This window comes from Scyliorhinus torazame, chromosome 24, assembly GCF_047496885.1.
Source record: "Scyliorhinus torazame isolate Kashiwa2021f chromosome 24, sScyTor2.1, whole genome shotgun sequence".
Taxonomy (NCBI): domain Eukaryota; kingdom Metazoa; phylum Chordata; class Chondrichthyes; order Carcharhiniformes; family Scyliorhinidae; genus Scyliorhinus; species Scyliorhinus torazame.
Genome location: NC_092730.1, coordinates 35,195,826 through 35,202,700, shown reverse-complemented (window position 1 = coordinate 35,202,700; position 6,875 = coordinate 35,195,826). Strand labels below are relative to the sequence as shown.

The following is a 6,875-nucleotide window of genomic DNA, read 5'->3' as shown; positions in this document are numbered from 1 at the left end:
AACGTGTCTGTTGTGTCTCTGTTTGGTCCACTTCATGAGGGTGAAGTGAAAAAGCTGCGGCTTTTAGCTGTTGTTTGACGGCTTGTGGGTGAATAGTGGAACACTGTCCATATTGAAACCATATTAAAAATGATGAGAAAGTTACTTATTTCACTCCCCAATTGCGCCCAAATTCTGAGTTCGGAACTGTTTCTCTTTCTCGGTTTGAAACTCACGAAGTGGCGCAAAAATATACAACCAGCTTTTTATTGCGATGGCCGGGAATCGAACCCGGGTCAACTGCTTGGAAGGCAGCTATGCTCACCACTATACCACCATCGCTCATTGAAAGAATCAGGTTCCAATTGGTACTTTAGATTAGCTTGATAAACTGTTTTGGAACACATTCATACTTAGCGTAAGTTATTTCGCTCCAATTTAAAATGCTCCTGAATGAGAGTGTCCGTGTCGCACGGCTCCCGTTCTGCCAGGAGATGGCACCAGTCCACAATAAATGTATTTATCTCATTGATTTCTAATGTTGTGTGTGTCATTACTTTGGACACTTACTCTGGCCTGAGACCGTAACTTGTCCTTGTGTCCTGATGCTGCAGTTTTCACCCTATTTCAGTAATCGTAGAATGGCTCCAGTGCAGAAGGAGGCCATTCGGCCCATCGAGTCAGCACTGACCCACGGAAAGACCACCCGACTTCGGCCCAATCGCACCTAACCTTTCGAATACGTCAGGATGGCCGAATTCAGGTCGCAGTCTCCTCCGGAGGTCAGGGCTCGAATCCCACAACTTTACTCCGCGAGGCACCATCCAAACCTGGAACCCCTCCCTAACAGCACTGTGTGTGTACATACACCATATGGACTTGCAGCGGTTCCAGAATGAGGTGTGAGCCAGGGGTTGATGTTAATCTGAGGCTCCGAGTATGAAGCGAGACATACAGTAACCCACTTACAGAAACATCTACACATTAAAAGAGCGGAATCACTTGCGGATAGATTACAAGTTAGACTTCCTTCTGTGAGCAATCTTATTGAAACTAAGATCAATTCAGTTCACAGACTTTTATCCCCAATAAACACCGTCAATTCACATGTATCATAAATACTGAACATGTAAATAATCTGCACAGAATGCGCTGCGGATTGATGTCATAAAGCGTGAAACATTTGCACATTAAGTAGCAGAGCAGAATCTGAGGGACAGACAATAGTTGACCCTTTTTCAGATAAAGTGAGTGGCTCTGAAAAGAGCCTTTGGGTTATTAGATTAAAGAATGGTCGCTTCACTTCTTGCCGGCGCCAGCGCTGGTTTTCTTGTGCAGCAGCACGGCCTGGATATTAGGCAGCACCCCACCCTGAGCGATGGTCACCCCTCCCATCAACTTGTTGAGCTCCTCGTCGTTGCGGACGGCCAGCTGCAGGTGTCTGGGGATGATGCGGGTCTTCTTGTTGTCCCGGGCCGCGTTGCCGGCCAGCTCGAGGATTTCAGCGGTCAGATACTCGAGCACAGCAGCCAGATAGACCGGGGCTCCGGCCCCCACACGCTGGGCATAGTTGCCCTTTCTCAGGAGCCTGTGAACACGGCCCACCGGGAACTGCAGTCCAGCCCGGGAGGAGCGAGACTTGGCCTTGGCCCGAGCTTTGCCGCCGGTCTTTCCTCTTCCAGACATTGTCACAATCTCACAAACACTTTCACAGAATGAACAATTTCTCCAGCATTTACTCTTTTATAAACTGACAGCTCCTCTGATTGGTCGCTGCTCAGTTCACCTCATTTGCCTATATTCTGCACCAATCAGCTCACTGGAAACAGAAGAGGGCGGGATTTACCCACAACAACCGGCAGAAGCTGAGAATTTGTCCATTTCAAAAAGCCGCCAATTTCATTGTGGGAAAGGAGCGAATTCAAATAAATGTCGTCCTTAGTCAGAGATTTCAAATCCCTTCTATTTATTTGGTTTGATTCAGCGTTTCCCGTCACCAATCACAGGCGCGGGTTTAACATTTAGTTTAAATGTGATTCATTCTCCTCTCGCTTTCTAACTGTCCCGGAATCAATCCCTGTTCACAGCATTCCCGGAAGGAAAACGCTCCGTTTAGTCTTCAGTCAGGACCGAGTGTCCTTCACTGAAAACAGGGAGTGGGATTGAGTCCTCAGACTCTCCTTATTCCGCTCTGGAATCATCCCACTCCGGACTGTTACCCTGCGGAGAATTACTGGGAATAAAATGATGGATCAATGAACATTTCAGGAATTGGGAGAAGGCTCCGTTCCCGCTAAAAACAGCTGCTAATGAGGTGATTTGGGGGCTGTGAAAATAACAGAATAATAACAGCTTTCAGCACAAAGACAAGGCGGCGGAGTGAATTCTGCCTGAACCAATCGGAGAGCTGGAGAGAAGGAGCTCCAGGTTTTGATTGGCTGACATTTTCAAATTCCAAACTCCCGCCAATTTCAGTGCAGGAAAATCCCAAATAACGGACCGGCTCAATGTTCAGGAAACTATTTGAATCTCACACTTTGTTATCTGTTTATTGATTTTTCCCTCCCAGAATCCGGGCGCTATTTTAGTAACAGATTGAATTTGTCAATCTTTTCTCTGTAACCGGCGGTAATAAGACCCCGTTCAGCAATTTAAAACGGAGCAAATCTCAGCTCACTGCAAAAGCACAAACATCGAGATTACCAACCAACTCCTTCACACAGGCTTCACAGGGACAGAGAGAAAGGGCTGATTTCTGAGCCTCTCTCCTGAAAGCGGCCGGGAATGTTACACTGGGAAGTGTGGAGAGAATCCCCGACTCTATCCAGCCGGTGGAACAGGCAGCTTTGTGTCCGGAGAATAGGGAGGGCCGGGGAGAGGCAGATCTTAAAGCGCTGCAATGGACTCAGGTCCTGTGTGTGCTCAAATCTCGCTGGTTCCGTCCCCTGGGAAAACTGCGGAATAAACAGATCAGCCAGAAAATAACCTCTTCATTCCCGAGTTAACAGTGTCCCGGGAGCGGGAAACACATCACCCGAGAAAAAAAATAATAATTTCCTTATGAATTTAACTCACCAGTTGTTAAACTCTGAATATAGTTATCATTAAATTAAAATAATTCCCTCCTGAAATTGTGTTTCTCCTCATTGTCCGTCACAAATACCCGACTGGGTTTAAAATCGGCTCTCAATTCTGTTTGATTCTCTTCTGTGTGAAACTGTCTGTGACGGGCGGGTATGAAGCCACATTCACAACATTCTGGAACGGGACAAATCTCTATCCTCCACAAAGAGATTTCTCATCAAGTCAATGCGGGAAAAGATGGTGCATCTTTTTCACAGAGATTGTGGGTGGCTCTTAAAAGAGCCGTTGTGTTTGGGGTGGTTTTCAGTCCATTGTGGAGTTTTACTTGGAGCTGGTGTACTTGGTCACCGCCTTTGTCCCTTCCGACACGGCGTGCTTGGCCAGTTCCCCGGGCAGCAGCAGGCGCACGGCGGTCTGGATCTCCCGGGAGCTGATGGTGTGGCGCTTGTTGTAATGGGCCAGGCGGGAAGCCTCACCCGCGATGCGCTCGAAAATATCGTTGACGAACGAGTTCATGATGCTCATGGCCTTGGAGGAGATGCCGGTGTCGGGGTGAACCTGCTTCATCACTTTGTAGATGTAGATGGAGTAACTCTCCTTCCTCGACCTTCGCCGCTTCTTGCCGCCCTTTACTGCCGGTTTCTTAATGACTTTCTTGGCTCCCTTCTTGGAAGCTGGTTTCGATGTTGGTTTCTTCTCGTCAGCCATCGTCAATTTCACCCAGAAATAAAGCAAACCTCTTCCGAGCGCTGATTAAATAGATAGAGCCTCACATCAATGCTAATGAGGAATAGGGAAAGGAATGATTGTGATTGGACATTGTGAAAATGAGGACAGCCAGTTATGTTCTGTTTATTTGACTGGAGATGTAAACAGACCAATCACATTTAGGATTTTCCACCAATCACAAACCTCATATTGCAATATTACAAACCGGAAATACATTTCACAAAGAATGTCTCCTGTCCAATTTTGTCAGTGTGTAAAAATCCACCGGGAAATGACACCTGGCTGTCGGTGAGAGGGACCCTTCACCACAGAGGGACTTTGCGGGAGGGTGGGATTCATTCAGGAACTGTGAGTGTCTTGTAATATGTGAGTGTGGGATTTACTCACTGATAGTGTGAGAATGTGGGATTTCTTCAATCTCTGATGTAGTGTGTGAGTGTGGAATACACTTACTCTCCGATACAGTGTGAGTGTGGGATTTACTCACTCTCTGACACAGTTTCTGAGTGTGGGATTTACTCACTCTCTGATACAGTGTGCGTGTGGGATTTACTCAACTCTCTGATACAGTGTGAGTGTGGGATTTACTCACTCTCTGATACAGTGTGTGACTGTGGGATTTACTCACTCTGTGATACAGTGTGTGAGTGTGGGATTTACTCAATCACTGATACAGTGTGAGTGTGGGATTTATTCACTCCCTGATACAGTGTGTGAGTGTGGGATTTACTCACTCTCTGATACAGTGTGTGAGTGTGGGATTTACTCACTCTCTGATACAGTGTGTGAGTGTGGGATTTACTCACACTGATACACTGTGTGTGAGATTTACTCTCTCTCTGATACAGTGTGTGAGTGTGGGATTTATTCACTCTCTGATACAGTTTGAGAGTGTCGGATTTACTCTCTCTCTGATACAGTGTGTGAGTGTGGGATTTACTCACTCTCTGATACAGCGTGTGAGTGTGGGATTTACTCACTCTCTGATACAGTGTGTGTGTGTGGGATTTACTCACTCTCTGATACAGTGTATGAGTGTGGGATTTACTCACTCTCTGATACAGTGTGTGTGGGATTTACTCACTCTCTGATACAGTGTGTGAGTGTGGGATTTACTCACTCTCTGATACAGTGTGTGAGTGTAGGATTTACTCACACTGATACACTGTGTGAGAGATTTACTCTCTCTCTGATACAGTGTGTGAGTGTGGGATTTATTCACTCTCTGATACAGTTTGAGAGTGTCGGATTTACTCTCTCTCTGATACAGTGTGTGAGTGTGGGATTTACTCACTCTCTGATACAGCGTGTGAGTGTGGGATTTACTCACTCTCTGATACAGTGTGTGTGTGTGGGATTTACTCACTCTCTGATACAGTGTATGAGTGTGGGATTTACTCACTCTCTGATACAGTGTGTGACTGTGGGATTTACTCACTCTTTGATACAGTGTGAGAGTGTGGGATTTACTCACTCTCTGATACAGTGTGATAGTGTGGGATTTACTCACTCTCTGATACAGTGTGTGAGTGTGGGATTTACTCACTCTCTGATACAGTGTGTGAGTGTGGGATTTACTCACTCTGATGCAGTGTGAGTGTGGGATTTACTCACTCACAGGTACAGTGTGAGTGTGGAATTTACTCACTCTGGTACAGTATGTGAGTGTGTGATTTCTTCACGCACTGATAGTGTGAGTGTGAGATTTACTCACTTTGTGACAGTGTGCAAATGTGGGATTTACTCACTCTCTGATACAGTGTGTGAGTGTGGGATTTACTCACTCTCTGATACAGTGTGTGAGTGTGAGATTTACTCACTCTCTGATACAGTGTGTGAGTGTGGGATTTACTCACTCTCTGATACAGTGTGTGAGTGTGGGATTTACTCACTCTCTGATACAGTGTGTGAGTGTGGGATTTACTCACTCTCTGATGCAGTGTGATAGTCTGGGATTTACTCACTGCCTGATACAGTGTGTGAGTGTGGGATTTACTCACTCTCTGATACAGTGTGAGAGTGTGGGATTTACTCACTCTCTGATACAGTGTGTGTGGGATTTACTCACTCTCTGATACAGTGTGTCTGTGGGATTTACTCACTCTCTGATACAGTGTGAGTGTGGGATTTACTCATTCTCTGATACAGTGTGAGAGTGTGGGATTTACTCACTCTCTGATACAGTGTGTGTGTGGGATTTACTCACTCTCTGATACAGTGTGTGAGTGTGGGATTTACTCACTCTCTGATACAGTGTGTGAGTGTGGGATTTACTCACACTGATACACTGTGTGTGGGATTTACTCACTCTCTGATACAGTGTGTGAGTGTGGGATTTACTCACTCTCTGATACAGTGTATGAGTGTGGGATTTACTCACTCTCTGATACAGTGTGTGTGTGTGGGATTTACTCACTCTCTGATACAGTGTGTGAGTGTGGGATTTACTCACTCTCTGATACAGTGTGTGACTGTGGGATTTACTCACTCTCTGATACAGTGTGATAGTGTGGGATTTACTCACTCTGATGCAGTGTGAGTGTGGGATTTACTCACTCACAGGTACAGTGTGAGTGTGGGATTTACTCACTCTGGTACAGTATGTGAGTGTGTGATTTCTTCACGCACTGATAGTGTGAGATTTACTCACTCTGTGACAGTGTGCAAATGTGGGATTTACTCACTCTCTGATACAGTGTGTGAGTGTGGGATTTACTCACTCTCTGATACAGTGTGTGAGTGTGGGATTTACTCACTCTCTGATACAGTGTGTGAGTGTGGGATTTACTCACTCTCTGATACAGTGTGTGAGTGTGGGATTTACTCACTCTCTGATACAGTGTGTGAGTGTGGGATTTACTCACTCTCTGATGCAGTGTGATAGTCTGGGATTTACTCACTGCCTGATACAGTGTGTGAGTGTGGGATTTACTCACTCTCTGATACAGTGTGTGAGTGTGGGATTTATTCACTCTCTGATACAGTGTGAGAGTGTGGGATTTACTCACTCTCTGATACAGTGTGTGAGTGTGGGATTTACTCACTCTCTTATACAGTGTGAGTGTTGGATTTACTCATTCTCT

At 45.8% G+C, this 6,875-nt stretch overlaps 1 non-coding gene across 1 annotated transcript; it reads right to left on the bottom strand.

Moving 5' to 3' along the window:
- Positions 1 to 249: 249 nt before the first annotated feature.
- trnag-ucc (transfer RNA glycine (anticodon UCC)) lies at positions 250 to 321 on the bottom strand. Its single transcript has one exon. It is a non-coding gene; the product is annotated as a tRNA-Gly (tRNA).
- Positions 322 to 6,875: the final 6,554 nt, after the last annotated feature.